This window comes from Caretta caretta, chromosome 27 (genome assembly GCF_965140235.1).
Source record: "Caretta caretta isolate rCarCar2 chromosome 27, rCarCar1.hap1, whole genome shotgun sequence".
In the NCBI taxonomy this organism is placed as follows: domain Eukaryota; kingdom Metazoa; phylum Chordata; order Testudines; family Cheloniidae; genus Caretta; species Caretta caretta.
In genome coordinates this window covers 12,791,820-12,809,044 of record NC_134232.1, presented here as the reverse complement: position 1 = coordinate 12,809,044, position 17,225 = coordinate 12,791,820, and positions in this window count along the sequence as shown.

Here is a 17,225-nt window from a genome sequence, read left to right as displayed (position 1 = left end):
CATGCTTAAAAATATATAGCGACTTTTGGAAGAGTCACATTCGATGTTATAAAGCTTAATGCAGTTTCCTTGTCTTGTACAGCTGGCATCTCCTTGTAACCTTTCTAAACAGTCTTTTTCCTTTCCTTTATTCTGTACGCCAGTTGCGCGATAAATTCAGAACAAAAATATATCTAAATACTGGTGCAATGCATGCATGGTTTGCAAACAGGGGAGAAAACACAGGGTTTTGGATAAGGTGCATAGGGCTTATATTTTAATATTCCGGCTTGCAGATTTTTTTTAAAAATACATAATAATTAACATTTGAAAATACCCACCAGCGGCACTGATATCGAATCTCTCTATACCAGGAAGACACCGTAGAGATAGTGACAACAATATCACCCCCAAATAAATACATAAATGCAATCTAGCTGCTTCTGATCGATGGGGGAGTCTGAGCCATTCACAATGGCACCCGGAGTTACCCTAAGGGGCTGGCAAAGAACGAAGAAGCGTTTGGTTCCCTTTCCCCCCGAGGTTTGCTATTAAAAGGCATTGTCTGAGGGACGGCCAGCGTGTGACCAGGCGGATCCTGGGAGCTGTCCAGACTCCCAGGTGCTGAGCAACCAGCTCGCAGGCAACCCGAAGCCTCCCATTCAAAGGGATCTTGGGAAGCGCAGACACCTGATCACCAATCCTTGTGACCCTGGATCCACCCTGGTCATTTCGTTCCCCCCCCTCCTCACTCGCCTTGGCTCATAAACCCAGAGTCGTGTCTAGGGAGGGCAGAGGGGTTACTGTCCACACGAAACAACCAAGGCATCAGGGAGGGTTTGACCGGCGCATGGTTTGCGCTGCCAGCCGCCGCACAAAAATGTCACAGTGGCCAGCCGAGAGAGTTGGAGCCTTGGCAATCCATGGACGGACAGGCAAAGGCACCCCTTAAAACACCGGGAGATAAATATCTCCCGCGGCTGATCGCTCCCCTTGGGGGGAGGTCTGGGGAAGAGGCCCAAGCCAAGAGGCGCCCTTGCAACCTCCCATGTGATGCGCCACGGCGTTTGGCCAAAATTCAGACCAGTGTTTTTTGTTTGTTTTGTTCCCCTCAACAAATTAATAAGTCATCAAGGTAGGTAGAAAGATGATCTTGAACTTACCAGCCATTAAAAACGGAAGAGGGGTGGGAATTCGCACCTTTATTTGAAGGCTAATTGAGGGGCTAATTGTGTGTGGGGGGGGTTCTTCCTATAACTCGCTGCGATCACTAAATGGACCTCCGTAAGTAAGGCTCAGGATTCCTATAGGAGAGGGTCTCCTTTGCTTAGTACTACGTCCTTAGGGTCTCAGTCCCTGGGGCAGGGGCCCAACTGGGCTGGGCAGCTGCCCATAGGGGGGTGGGAAAGAAGAAAGAGACGTGATTCTGGAACTAGCCAGGCAGTGGCAGTCAATCTGCAGTGCCCCTGGGTGGGAATTCCAGGACCCCTGGTGCAGTTCACCCTCATCTCTCTCTCTCTGTCTCTCTCTCTCTCTCTCTCACACACAAACACACACACAAATACACACACACACACCATTTTCACCCCCTATTTTCAAATCTTTGAATTTGAGGCGAGGAAGCAAAGGATGAGCCTGGAGCCACCCCGCCACGAGGATTTCTCCACAGAGCTGTGTGTGGACACACGCAAGCAGGCAGCCCCCGCACTGCCCGCAAAAGGAGGTGACCTAGGCTGGGCTTTGGCGTTTTGAATTTCCCAGCAACAAAGTTCGCCGGGATTTTCAAATCGACCCGCTTTCTGTGAATCCCAGGCACGCTCGTTATGCTTGGGTCGCCCTTTGCTAGGAGTGTGACTACATCGCACACACGTGTGCGTGGTCTGTGTACACTGCGCAGCTAGAGTTCCACGTCTCTTTCATGTATGATCTCTCTGCTCTGAGTATAGACACGTTTCTGGTCCAGTTATATTGATCGCACCTTGATGGATCATATGGAGGACAGTTATGGCTACACCTCGGTTGGAAACCTATTCGGAGGGGGGGGGGCGGTGTCGTGTTTTGCGGCGTGCCAGCGTCAAGATGAAAAGGAAAAAGGCTTTTTTGTGGGGGAAAACCACTGGCGATTTCTGAATTGCAGAGGGAAAGGCGCACTGGCGAATGAAAGGGAGCAGAGCAAGAGCAAAAGGAAGGCGTACAGCTGAAGACCCACTTAAGCAATTGGGTCTGGGTACAATCTGAGTAGCCCAGAAAATGTCACTTTTAAAGTTCGCATTAATTTGCTGTTTGTAGGATGGCCTGAACACCGCCCCCACCCCCATCTCCGAAGATGCGCGGGGCAGGCGAGGGGCCCAGCTGGCCTTCTCTTACACCCAGAAAGCTCCTTCCTCCAGGGAACCACCAGTAACTTGTTTCAACAATCTGCCCTTCCAATGTCCACCTTGGCTGGAAACGAGCTCTGAAGGAGAAACTACTTTCTAGTCCCCCCAGAGGGAAAGCCAGGGAAACCTCCCCCCGCCTCAATAAAGAGCTCAAATGTCGAACTCTTCGGTTCAGCTCCCAGCCCCGGCCAGGAGCTCCGGTGCCCACCCGCCCGAAGGACAGCAGGAAACGGAATCCATTCGCCGCCCCTCTGACTTCTGAATCCATCAAAATATCCCCGCCAGAAACAGACCCACCGCGACCCTCCGCGACCAGCGCTGAAAATTCGATTCGCGGCCGCGCGGGCGCAGGCTGCGCTGGTTCGGTTTGGTTGGAAATGGCAGAGATCGGACAGAAGAGCGCAGAAGTTCGGAAGTTCTCTAAAAGAGGGGCTAATTTGAGGGACTTTGGAAGAGGGGATCGGATGACATCTGGGGGTTATAATTTCACCTGAAGGCCACCTCACACACCGCCTTCCCCGCGCCCCTTTGCAAACTAAAGTTTGCCTGTTTTGCGGAGTTCATTTCTTAACACCTCTTTCCAGATCCGCTTTCCGCGCCGGATCTAAAAATGACCCACAGACCCGTTAGCGGTTTAAGCAAAACGCACCCCAGCCTAAGACATTCAGCAGGATTTCATTGTTCCAGTTCAAAACTTTCCCCCCTCTTGGCTTCCAATCTTGCCGTTTTCCAAAGGGAAAATTCGGGGTTTGAATTGCCACTTTCCCCCCTAAAATTCATTCCTTTCCCCCATTCATAAATGCACCGTGAAGCGGCTCGCTCAGAGTGCTCACAGCAGAAACAGTCATTCCAGCCGAATGCGAAACTCCATCAACTCCTTGTTTTTCGTTCCGGGAAGCAGATCCGGGCCCACAGTGCGGGGCGCGTGTCCCACTACCATCGCCTCTCCCGAATAACCGGAATTTGTAGCTAGATTTGAATTTCAGGCTTTGGAGTGTAGCATTATGTCCAGAGCGATTATTCAAACGTCCCCGTCTGGTCTATATTTTCAGTACCTACAGAGGCGGGGTGACAGAACCTTCTCCCCCAGAACAACTATAAATAGAAACAATTTCTAGATTGGGTTTATACAGTAGTCAGAATTACAGGTAGCAAAAATTCGCCCACGCAACAGCTTCTGGAAGCGAAGCAAAACCAGAAGAAAAAAAAAGTTTTGCTCACTTTCCAACCTTGCTGAGGAAAGGGCAGTCTGGATTTTCAGAATCGCATTTTCAGACATTAAAAATGTTCCCGTTCCTAACCAGGGCTCTATAACTATCTAACTCGGGATCTGCCCCTTTGGGCTGTTTTTTTTTTTTTTTTTTAAAAAGGGCTAAGCTTTTCAGATTCCTACTGTCTGGAAAGCTAGCTTAGCTGTAACATTTATACTTCGCACGCCGGCTGCTTCTCTGAGCCACGGTCTCTGGTTCCGCAGTGGTAAACCAGAGGTTCTCTTTTGGGAGTCTAATGCCAGGCGCTATTTCGTGCCAACTGCCAGCCAAGGGGCACTGCGGGGAAGAGGTTAGCCAGCTATCCTGATTCTAGGACATCTGTTCATTATATAGCAGTTTTAAAGGGAAAGGCCCCTGGTATGCGAGGCACACCCCAGCATACGTCCATTGCACTAACCTGCCGGCTACAGCTGAGCAAAAGCAAAGCCCTGAGACCTGAGGAATGTACCGTGTAAGAGGGGCCAGAGGAAGAGGGGTATTTACTAAGGTGGGGTGGGGAGGTGCGGTGGGAACTAGGATTCATTTGCAAATGTTGGAAGGCTTCTATTTTCTGAAGTCTCTTCCCTCCCATCCCTCATTTTCCTTGTTCTTCTGCCAAATTCCCAGACTTACAAATTCAACATTTTCTCCTTTTTCACCAGAGTTCGGCGTGATACAATAAAACTCTCTGGGGTTCCCCCCTTCTCCTTAAGAGCAGCTACTCTCTGCAACAATCCAGACTAGTTCCATATGGAAACGGCTGAGAAAATATGGGAAAAAATACGAAAATACAAACCATAGTAGCTGGCCGACGGAAAGATAGGGATTGTTGATGTCACCTTGGTCTTACTGAAGAGAGGGCAAAGATTTCCTGGTGATGGTGGCATCAAAATAACTCGACGGGATAGGGTAGATTAGGCTAAAACCCATCAAAGCTTAGATACAAGGGTGAAGGGCTTCACATAGGACCCTAAGATAGATAGATAGATAGATAGATAGATAGATAGATAGATAGATAGATAGATAGATAGATAGATAGATAGATAGTTTTGCGTGGCTCTGAACGGCATTAAGGATTTCGAGCTGGGGAAAAGATTTAGACACATTTAAATCAAGTCTGGAATCAACCCAAATCATTAAAAACGGAGATTTCCTTTTTCAACCCTACCATCCACGCAGCTGAATTCTGGATATTCCTCCCCCAATATTCGAGAAACACAATTTAAATTCATTTAAAAACACTAATATTTGATAACAATACTAGCAGATCGCCAGCGATACCGAATCACTCAGCTGGGCTCCTTTGGTCTATTTCATTTTAAAAGTTTGATCCCCCCCAACCCCAACCCCTAACTCTCTTTTAAAAGCGGCGGTAGCCAAAGGGAACAGCAAATCGCCCCATGGTTTTTTTTCCCCCCCCTTTCTTTTTTTCCTTTCCATGACAAAAAAAGAAGCGAATGTAAACACTCCTGTATGCCAACCTACTGCCACCGTGTGCCCACTGGGCAGTGCCAGCCAAAGAGGGGGGGGATGATGGGAGGAGTCATTGCTTCAGTTTAAATTTCATGGCATCTGTTCATTATTATACAGTGTGGATGTTTATATGGACAGCTAAATTAAAGACAGATTTCTGCCAAAATTGCAGCTCCCATAAAAAAACCCGATGATACAGAACCTGGTGGCTTTGCTTTAACCCCCCCTAGAACGGGATAGCGGGGGGGACGTGGGTTTTACTGTTACAGTAAGTTTTGCACAGGGTACGGGAGATGTGATATTTACCAGATTTCTGTGTGGAATAAATATAGGCGGAAAGCTGGGGGGGGGGGGGGGGGGAAGAAGGTCTTTTCTTCACATCGCACTAAAAACCAGGCAATTCCACCATTCTCAAGCTCAGAGCACGGGCAGTGGTGATCATTTTTAAATCGCCGGCTCAGATTTCTTCCGATGATGGCAGGCAGCTACAAAAAGGCAGAGAATGCAGGAGGCTTTTCGGGTTGGTTTCTCGCAAGAATCTGAAAATTTCAATTAAAAAAAATTCACAGGGGGATTGGGTTAGATTAATTTCCAGGTATTTTAAAATAAATAATAATAATAATAATAATTAAAAGACCCTGGTGGATTTAAACCTCCCCTGAATTTGAGGCGGAAGGATGGCAGTTCAGATTTCTCTTTTTCCTGCCCCTTATACAGTCTGTCTTTCCATTCCCCAGCCCCCTCCTCACCACTCCAGTCTGACAGGATTCATATCAAAAGAGTTAAAACAAGGACATCTGTGCCTAGAATTACTGTGAATATCAAAACCTGCCAATGACTGTTGGCATGAACCGAGTAACAAATGCTTGATACTCCGGAATGCTGAGCACTTGGCAACTCACACGCTGCTAGTTCGGGAGAGAGAGAGAAAAACCCTCCCAACTGGACCCAGTTGAAACTTGCTGCCCCTCTCCCTCTTCTCATAACCCGGCCACGTCTTTCAGGGCTGAGCGCCCCCGCGCTCGGCCTCTGCTGAGCTTCGCTCTGGAAGGCAACGGGACCCACACATTCAGTGCACAGATGGCAGGGAAGCCCAAGTTAAATCCAGCAGCCCCGAGGCTGGTTCCCCTCGAAGGTGAGTTGCTCACCCTAGAGGCAGGCGGGGTCGGAGGGCCGGATCAAAGAGCGAACGAGCTAGTTTTGAAATGCCCAGGGTCCAAAATGCTAAGAAAATTAATGACATTTGCACGGGAGTAGACAGATAAAACAGGTACCGAAAAAAATACATATATAATATATAACCCAGTCACACATTTCATATTCATGGAGAAAGACACGCATATATATTACTAACATAGATAGATAGATAGATAGATAGATAGATAGATAGATAGATATTGGGGTGTGTAGGGGGATAGATAGATAGATAGGATTATACCTTATTTTCACTTTATTCTACCTATATACAATATGTACATCGACAAAGATATATGTATGTACAGAAGAAGAAGGAATTTATATATGTAAATGATAAACGCGGGTGATGTGTGTATTATGTGTGTGTGAAGTAAAATTTCAATCTGGTCAAGTGTATTGTCCATATGATATCTAGATAAATAGAAGTCTAGATACATAAATACAGTGAGGGGGTGTAACTTTATTTCTACTTATTTAGAGACAATATGTGTGTACTCATAACATATAGCTATATATATGAGTGACATCAATTATATAATACACCCTCGCATAGGTTATCTCTGGATTATAATATGCTCTGTATTCACACCTTTAGAAATCACAGACCCTGCATTCTTTTTCGCTCGGGGTAGGTTTTCACTCCGCGTGTCTAGAAATCGGACAGTCAGAGGCAGACGTGTAGGACGGATTACAGACATAGAAATGCCGGGCTAGAAGGCACCTGACAGGTCACCGAGTCCAGCCCCCTGCACTGACGTAGGACAAAATAACCCCAGATTGCGATATACACACCTCGCATTCTTTAGTTGTGTAGCACAAACACACACGCGGATTTCAGCCCATCTATATAATTTATGACACGGCGATACAATCCGCACCCGGTGTGTGTAGCCATATCGGGGTGTTTACATCTCCTACGTCCATGCCTAGTACAACGGATCACACACCACGCCTCGATCAGCCCCTTTATCGGTGCACGCTGGTTTGTGTCTAGATACACATGGCTCATCTAGAGAAAAGATACAAAGAACCCCCCCACACGTATACACATAGGTGTCTACACCGCACCCCCCTGTACTCACACGAGGAGGGGGGGAGAGAGACGATGTATCTACATTACTGGGCCAAACCCTCAGCGTCGCTCCACTGAGTTAGCGGAGTTACACCGTCTACACCAGCTGGCGGAGGGAAATATACACAATTTATTACACAACCACAACACAAACCCATTCCCTCTTTACAAAGGGCTCTTCGTTTCTCTCTCTAATTGCACACCGAGAGACAACACGCCCAGCGCACAGGAGAGGTGCACAGAAGGGATGCCACCCTCCCACGTGTGGGTGCGTTTATTTTGCACACCCTTCCATATAATCCACCCCCCGCCCTCCATCCATCGGTCTCCCCACCCCCCGTCTCCCCCGACTCTGCTTCTCTCTAAATCCACATTTGGATGTGAGACTGGCCGGGCTTGTATTTTCCCAGCCAAAAAAGCAGGGAGCTTTTCGCCAAGAAAATGAAGCTTTCTCCAGGGGGAGTCGAGCGCCACTCCGTGCCCAGTGCCAGCTTGGGGGGGGGGGAGAGATGGGGGCTCCAAGGAGGAGTCTAGCTCGCATCTAAAATTCCAAGACATCTGTTCACTATATAAGTCAGATCCCGCTCTGGTTCAAGGCACGACAATTCTTGCCTAAGCCTTCAGCCCTTGTCAGTATCTCCGGGAGAGATGTATACCAGCCCAAAGATTGGGGTGTGTTTGTGTAGGGGGCGGGGACCCCCTTCCAGAAGGACTTCCCCTTTTGTATACTGGCCGAGAGCTGTTGAAATGGCTTGATCTGAATCCTGGGAGCTGGGGGCGGAGGGGCACTCACCCCCTCACAATTGTGCTAGATGGGAAGCCGAGCGATCTCGTTAAGGATGCAAGTCTCTTTCCCAAGCTGGCAAGGGTTTTGGCAAGGTTGCCACGAAAGGTTAGAGGACGAGGCTTTCAGTAGCAGCCAGAATCAATTAGTCGGTGGCCCTGTTATTACCAGTTTAATTTGGATAAAGGCTTAAACACACAAGAAAACTGCTTGACTCTTGTATCTAAAACGGATCAATGGAGTGGGGGTGGTGGGGGGCAGGCAAACGTTGTGGATCAGGACTGGCTGGGAGCTCAGGGGCAAAGGGACAGATTCCCTTCTCCCAAGGCGTGGGGAGGATGGGTTTGGGAAGGGGATATCGAAGGGAAACCGAGGAGATCACCGTCCGCGTTGGCACTCAGTGCTCTGGAAAAACCCACTGAACCAGAAAGAAACAAAGCAACGAGGCGCTCGTCTAGTGGGTTCTCTTTCAAATTTACTATTTAACGCCAGGCGGTTTCAGACCTACCTGAGAGGAGGGGCCCAGGGATGGGAGGACAGGGGCAGACCAGGGCTCCAGAGGACATTTTAGATCTAGATCTATCCTGTTGCTTGTTCAAATGCTCCTGATTACATGTAAATTCCGAGGCAGCGCGGGCAGCCTGTAATTAACCTGGGGGGGGGGGGGGATTTCAGGGCAGTTTGGCTCTTCTGCAACTGACAAGAAGTTGAGAGGGCGGCTGGGGATGGCATTTTTGGGCCCGGGTAAGATTCGGGTGACAGGGGGTGGTTGTTTATTTCCACACCCGCCGTGGGAAAATTCCTGGCTTTCCTCGTGCTGAGAGGACTTCGATCCACTGATCAGGTCAGCCTCAGACAACACCGCTCAGATCTCTCCAGCCTGCCGAGATATTTACCCTCCGATCCCACGGCTTTAGGGCCGGGGCTGGGAAGGGATTGCTTTTCTTTCTTCTTTTCTTTAAATGACCTCTAGTCATTTTTTGAAGGGCACAAATCTCGTTCCTGCCGCCTGGCAGGTGATCGGGCAGAGCTCGTGGAAGGATTTGGATGGTCAATTTAGTTTCAACCAGACAGATTTCAGACAAAGTGCTGGCGAATCAGAAATGCGCCCTCCCTCCACTCAGCCAAATAAATGAGAGCCAAAAAATGGCGATCTTGTATGGGATCCACAAGCCGCCGGCCCTGCGAGGATTTGCAGGTGAGCTAATGGAAAGGCTGGCCCCGATCCTGCAGGTGTTTAACTCTCCGCGCTGTGCGGTCCCAGCGGGGGAAATCCTGGCCCCGCCAAATGTTGTCTGGATTTCAGAATTTACCCCCATGGCGCTCGCAGGGCGCAAAGCAAAGCAGGTGGCCAAGCGCTTGAGGATCTGGGTCGTTCACAATTTCTATCCACCCAGTTTGCAGCTAGGGCAGGGTGACAAGGGCACTGAGCTAGTTAAAGACCCTCCCCATCTCCCCCCGCCCCCCCTCCACACTGAGAGCTGGGCGCTCTGCAAGCAGGGTGACAAAGGAAGGTGCCGAATAACTAGCGCAGACTTCAGTCCTTGGCACTTGGCTGTATCTGGGCTGCAGCTTCCTGCCTCCCTGGCCGGGGATGCGCCAGGAGCAGGTGCTACCCACCTGATCAGCTGTCCCCAGGCGGCACTGCAAAGGCTGGTAAGTGGGTTTCTGCTGCCATGTGGCCTGGGTCCTGCTGCCGGGCCTGGCTGGGGGTTTTTAAAGCCACAGGAACAAATGGAACCCCCCAGGGCAGGGGAGCTGGGTATTGGCCCCTGGGAGAGGGTGGATAATTGGGAGGGGAAATCAGCTCCCCCTCGCTGAGAGGCTACAGCCCAAACCTTTGCACATTCAGTAGCTGTCCTAGCTGCATCATACACCCATGGCTGGCTGGCATTTCAGCCACCCATCCAAACCAGGGACCCGGGTCCGAGTCACCCCATTCCTTGGCTGGGGGAAGGAGGAGCTCAGTTGCCTTTAAACCCTCTTTGCAATCCCTGTCTACATTGCATTGTAAACCCAGGTCCGTGGGACCCAGGCTCCGTGACTTGGTGGTTCCAAGCCAGCGCTTCAGCCTCCTTGGTTCACCAAGGCTCGGCCCGGGTCTCACAGCTGCGTCCGTGCTGCACCTGACTCTGGTGTGCGGCTTGACCTGCATCCACACTGCAAAAGGACATGGCTTGGACACGAGTCACACCGGGACTCGGACGCTGAGCCACACACCCCCAGCAGAACCCTAGGACCTGGGTCCTGAATGCTCACTGACCCAAGTCAGGCCAATTTGTGCGTGGACACAAGGGGGACTTGGGCTCAAACCTTAGTCAGAACCTGGGTTTAGTGCAAGTGTACACAGACCTGCAGGGCTGGGTGGAAAGCTCATAGGCCTCAGGGCTGCTCTGACTTCTGCTCTGCATCCCATGCTCCATCGCCATGGTCTGTGGGAAGCAGAGAACAGCTGTAGTCCTAGGAACACTGCTCACATCCTCTGCGCCCCTGCTCAGGGGGAGGTTTCCACAAGCAAACAGCATAAAGGGGCCTTAATGCAACTGGATGAGGCCTTGGGCCAGACGGATCACACATGTTGACCACAACCAAAGATAAACCAAATTATGCTGGCATAGTGGGGCACCTACTCTCCCATCTACCCTCTGCTGAGCCCAGCTCTGGGTTTTAGCCCCAGCCCAGGGCTGAGGAGAAGGGCAAAGTGCTGTGATCCCCAAGGGCATTGTCAGCCCTGGGTTTTTGTATGCGTGTGTGTGAGACAGAGAGGTCTGGACAAATTGCAGAAAGGCCAGAGAAGAGCAACAAAAATGATGAAAGGTCTAGAAAACATGAGCAATGCGGGAAGATTGAAAAAATTGGGTTTGTTTAGTCTGGAGAAGAGAAGACCGAGGGGGGACATGAGAACAGTTTTCAAGTACATACAAGGTTGTTACAAGGGGGAGCGAGAAGAATTGTTCTTCTTAACCAGTGAGGATAGGACAAGAAGCAATGGGCTTAAATTACAGCAAGGGAGGTTTAGGTTGGACATTAGGAAAAACTTCCTACCTGTCAGGGCGGTGAAGCACTGGAATAAATTGCCCAGGGAGGTTGTGGAATCTCCATCACTGGGGATTTTTAAGAGCGGGTTAGACAAACACCTGTCAGGGATGGTCTAGATAATACTTAGTCCTGCCTTGAGTGCAGGGGACTGGACTAGATGACCTCTCGAGGTTCCTTCCAGTCCGATGATTCGACCAGTTCCTGTGTGTGGTAGTTGTTGCAAATTGCATATGGGAAATGTCCATTTTGTTGCTACTTAAAAGCTGATTTACAGCCCCATGTCACCAGCCTTGGTTTGGCCTGAATCCCTCCCCTAACATGCCCATTTCTCTTGGCAGCTTGGGGATGGCCAGGCTTGGGGGAGGCCTGTATTGGATCAAAGTAGCTCTCCCCCCCCCCCATCTCTCTCTCTCTCTCTCTCTCTCTCACTTACTCTCCCTCCCAAGTGACTTTAAGCAGCCTGTTCTTCATGCTGGTGCTCACAGCTGTAACCCATCTGCTTTGATTGAACATTGACAGTGACGAGACAGGAGCATTGCTTGATGCATCCTGCATGCCTTGTGCTGACTGCGGCAGGAGGGAGGGGCCTTTATTAGTAGTAGTCGTACTGGGCTTGCATCTTTTGGGGGGCAGGAGGGGACCAGGCTAGTAAAATCCGGGTGTCCTCAGTGGGGGGGGGGATTAAAGGGATCTTAACTCCACCCCCCCCCCCCACCTCTTAGCTTCCCCTCTCTGGCAGGGACCTAACACACACCCACAAATGTCTAGCGCCTTTAAAAAAAAAAAGACAGGTGGGCTTGACACAGGTGGATGGGTTGTAGGTGGGGAAGCCTTGATAGAGGAGTGCAATGCAGAAGGTTTAGAGTCTGGTGACCAGACAGCAAGTCTGAAAAATCGGGACAGGGGATGGGGGGGGGGGGGGGTAATAGGCGCCTATATCAGAAAAAGTCCCAAATATCGAGACTGTCCCCATAAGATCAGGACATCAGGTCATCCTCGTTTAGAGGGACTGGAGCTGGCTGCTTCTCAGATGGACCCACACTGCCCACCCCTGTGGTATTCCTCCCAATAGCTCCGATGAGCAAGATCAAGGCTCTGAGCCTCTTGTGGGATGCAGGTGGCTGGATCGGGCCCAGCAGACACTGGTGACATTTGGAAAGCGAGGAGGCAAAACTGACATGCCAGAGATCAGGCAGTGCATGACTTCTCGCCTAACCCAGCCTTGCGGTCCTGAAGGGGGGACGGGGCCTTCTCTCTCCCATGCCGGGGTATTCTAGATCTGGCAGAGATGACAGCAAATGCGTTCACACAAGGGGTGTCAATGGTACTGCTCACAGACACGTCTGCTGGATCAGGGCCTGGTTTTTTAAAGGGGCAGGGAATCAGGTTGTAGGGAGATACTTCCCCTAAAGGAGGGGATGCCTTCCCTTCAAAGAGAGTGTGTGGGTTCTGGGGACCTCAGGGGACCCACCTAAAAGGATGCAGGGGATTTAATCTCTACTGTGGATTCCTGACTGGGGCCAGGCAGAGGGTCAGAGAGAGTACAGTATCTCCCCATGGAAAGTGTTTGGTTTTGATTCCATGAGGCTGCCTTTTTAACTCCTATGACATGCCAAAGGTGCAAGCTCTGCTCAGTCCTGGCACACGCCCCGAGAGATACAAACAGAAAGACTCCTGCTGGAAGGCTACTGCACTAGGGCCACTTGATTTCTTAGAATTCAGAGCAATAATGCCCAAGAATGCCAAGTCAGAGAGAGAGAAAGCAGGCTGCTCCCTAAAACAGGGGCACAATTCCGCCCATCTTATTCTAGGCTGGCTGGCTGACAGCTGACTGATTGCTTCTCTACAGTGCCCTCTAGCCTGCAGATAGGACCAGGAAATCCCTGAGGATTTTAAAAGTTATAGCTCTACAATTGTAACACAGTTTTCAACATACCGCATCCCCTTTCCTAGTGGAGAGGACAGGAGGGTTGCTCCTTGCTTTTATCAGGTGGACCCAGGCAGGATCAGGGCCCCGTGAAGAGATGTAGCCAGAGGCAACAACCTCCTGAACAGCTTACAATGTAACATGCTGATCTGCAGGTGGTCCTGGTCTCATTGAGCCCCCTGGGAGCCGGGCTACCCCCCGTGGATCTAATCCCAGGGTGGAAGGGTTTGAGCTAGGTCTTTGCTCCCTGCGATTAATGCTCATGACCCCACTCAGCCTCTATTCTCTGGGGGCTGGGAGAGGCTAACTGAGAACTGATGCCAGGACAGAGAAGAGACACGAGAGAGGAGGGAGGAAGAAGGTGAAAGGGAGGTGGTATTGCCTAGTGGTTAGAACACTGGTGTGCGTTTTATTCCCAGTGCTGCCACTGGCCTGCTGCGGGACCTTGGACAAGTCACGTCTCAGCTCTGGGCCTCAGTTTCCCCATCTGTAAAATGGGGGCTAAAGATACTGACGTCCTTCATGATGTGTTTTGAGATCTATGGATGAAAAGCGCTAGATAAGAGTTAGGGCTTATTTTTCTCTTGGCCCGTCCCTCTCCTCATGGGCAGCATCGAAAACCTAGATACCGCTTTAGGATAGCAAGTTCTGTGCTGTCATTACAGGTGTGAGGGGAGTGTTCTGGGTTCAGCCCAAGGGACTCTGGCGGCTCATCTGTGAGATGAGTTGGGGAGGTCTCAGTCCAGTTCCCAGTGGACAGAGCCAAACCCACTCTCATGCCTGGCATTCACTGGCCCCCTGGTTGGGCAGCCTCAGTAGAGACTGAGGACCACATGGGCCATGACAGTGAACTGTGCCTTTGGCCTCAAGCCCCTAGATGGTGCCTTGGACTCGGGGGGTTGGGGTGGGCAGTGTGAGGAGCTTCTTTTGCTGGTGCCCATGCGGTACCCATGCTGGGAATAAGCAGAGCACTCCCGTCAAGCCAGCACTAGACCTCACCTAAAGGCTTGCACTGTTTAAGGAGAATGGAGGACCTGGGTTTAATGCCCAGCTGGAGCACAAGTGGCCCGTCCCTGTCTTCAAACCACTCCAGTCGGGGGCCTTGCTTGAAGCTGCCATAGAGAGCAGGGGCCTGGCTGTAAATCAGGATTAAGGTGCCTCAGCACCTAAACACAGGCCAGAGAGTTGCCCCCCAGCCCCACGGGCTAATCCAACATCTTTTACAAACACACCCAGACTTGATTTGAAGACTCCAAATGTGAACTTGCCCTACCCTTGGGGCAGCAGCTCCAGGGTGAAATTCCCTCACTATTAAACATGCCTCTTATTTCCAGGTTGAATTTTGTCTGACTTCAAATTCGGGCTATTTGATCTCATTCACTCTTTGTCTGCTAGGTTAAAGATCACTTTACGCTCTGTTCTCTGCTCCTCACGTCGGTGCTCATAGACCACGCAAGAGTCACCTGGGAACCTTTTCTCCAAGAAGCTACATCGACTGATCTTCTCCCATCGCTCGCCAAGGGCCCTGCTGCAGCTCACCCGTCCGTCCGGGAGCTCTTCTCTGCAGCCCTCTCCAGTTTTCCAAGCTGGTCCCTGACAGCTGTAATCAAAACAAATCTCTGGTCTAGGCGAGGGCAAAGCTAGTCAAGTGTAGCTGGTTCTTTATCCTCACCGTCCTGGTTGAGACTGGGAGAAACTGATCATTTGTATGGAGAGAAAGTCCGAGTCTCCTTTCAGGCTTTTAAATGTCCCAGTCTGCTTTAAACACTCTGGTTCCACTCTGAGACCCGTTGTACTCAGTGAGTGAAGGAAATTGGACCTAGGGCCAGATCCTCAGCTGGTGCAAATTGTTGGCATCAGTGGAGCTCAGACCTTTTCAGAGGCAAGTGGGGAGGAACTCAGCACCTGGGACAAAAATCAGACCCTTCGGTGCCGTTGCTATGATTTTTGACCTGCGATCCCCGCGCAGTTGTGCTCATTCTAAACCAAATGACAAAAACCACCACTTGCTAAAATAAAGAGGCACCCTCCCTCCTGGCTTGTTACAGCGAATGCATCGACATAATAAGGCACACGAAACAATCCAATTCCAAATGGTTCGTTCAACTGTTATTAATGCTCAACCCACTCCACACACACCCGCACACTTCACTGGCTCTTTCCCTGGCACTCAACTGCGGCTGCAGCTTCGCCGTGGCCCAGTAATGCATTGCTCCCAGCAGTGTCTTGGGCCCTGCAGCTCTGGGAGTATAATGCCAGTGTCAACAGCTGGAAGAACAGTCTGGAATTCCCCTCCTCACGCAGGAAGCAGGGCATAATGATGGCACTCAATCAGCCCAGCGTTAGCAGCCTTTGTGCGTTATTAACAAACCGCCGTGTGCCGCCGAGGGGGCATTTGCTGGACAGCCTCCTTATGATTTCAATTTTGCAGGGATCCCTGTTGGACACGGTTGTTCTTTCCTGCAACGGGATTTGTCCAGGGCGACCTGGCCTCCACACGCAGCGTCTGAGGAGATGCAAGTGCAGAACAAGGAGCCAGCAACGCTTATGTTCTAATCCTCCGAGTTGGATCACAAGTGCCATGAGTTAGCTAGCCTCAGCCTGTGCCATAATGGGCCCACGCGTCTCTCCATAGGTAATCCACCTCCCCGAGGGGCTGTCTACACGGGGGACTTCGGTCAGCTTAACCATGTTGCTCAGGGGTGTGGATCTTTCCTAGTGTCGGACCCATTTCCTAGCGTAGACCAGGCTGTATCTGGTGTGACATCACTCATTCCGGGATGCCAAGGCCAGGTGGCTGGACACACACCAGCCCCTTAGCCTGTAATGCTGACACCGTGCATGCTCAGTACAGATCTCTTCCCGACAACTCCGCCTGCCTGCTGCATCCCTTATTGCTCACAAAATAATCCCTGCCTCAGTTTCTCCATCAACAAAACGGGGGTTACAGCCATTACTCAACCACCTTGCAGCAGTGTGAACCATCCAGTTGCTTGGGAGTTGGTAACTGATGTAGGATTCGGCTGAAGACATCGAAGGACCCATCCCCTGTGGTAGCCCGTGGTGGAGAACAGGCGTCTGCCCCCTTTAGAGCAGGTCGCTGCATCTCCTCTCCCGGGCAGGATTCTAACCCTGCCTCCCAACCTGTCACTCTAGCTAGAGCGTGGAACGGGCACCTGTCACCATAGCAACTTAGGGGCTTGGACCTAGATTTTCAAAAGGAACTAGAGATATTGGGTGCCCAACTTGAGATAACTCGACGGGGGGCCTGATTTGGGGGAGAGGGGCTCCGCAATTCCTGAAAATCAGGCCTCTTTATGGTGCCTTATGGTTGGGCGCCCTCCAGAAAAAAGCCACCCCCACCCCCCACTCCTAGCCCCCCTTTCAAACCTCGGCCATAGACTCTAGTCCCCGCCCAGGGGAGTGGAGACAGAAGAAGGGGGTGATGCTGGGAGCTGCCCCGTTGTACTGAGCTCAATAGGGTGGGCTCAAAGGTCAGATCCTGGCCAGGTCGTAGATTTAGACATGATGGAGACCTCAGGCAAAGGAGCGGGGTGGGGGATCTGCGTAGTTTGGGCGGGCGGGCGCACCATCTGCCTCAAGGCAAGGGGGGGGCCCAGCAGCTTGCTGCTCCTTTGACCAGCTCTCTGCACCTTGCGGCTTTAGGCCTTGGTCCTCCCCCGTCCCCAGCCTCGAGTCCCCCAGCAGGCCAGACGCAGCCCCCGTCTGCTTTGCTCTGGTGCCTGCAAGGCCAGGAGGGGGCGAACCCTGGGCGACTCCGCATCGCAGCGGTGCTAACATCTGTTCCTCCCGCTCTAACCCGGCTAATACGGCAGCAGTATCACCAGCCCGGAGAGCACAGGAGATGCCTTTGTGAATGCGAGAGAGACAGAGAACAGTAGGATCCAGACCAGATTCCTGCTCCACAATCTTATAGCAGGCAGAGATTTTTCCAAGACCCCCCCCACCCATTGTCAAACCTCCCCCCGGCCCCCATCGTCTGCTCTTTTTTCCAGGTGATCTTTGCAATGAGACAGGGAAGAAAGAAATCGGGGAGGGGAAACGTGACCCTCCCAGATCTCTACAGGACAAAGACGTGACTCCCGTCCAGACAAGATCAAATACG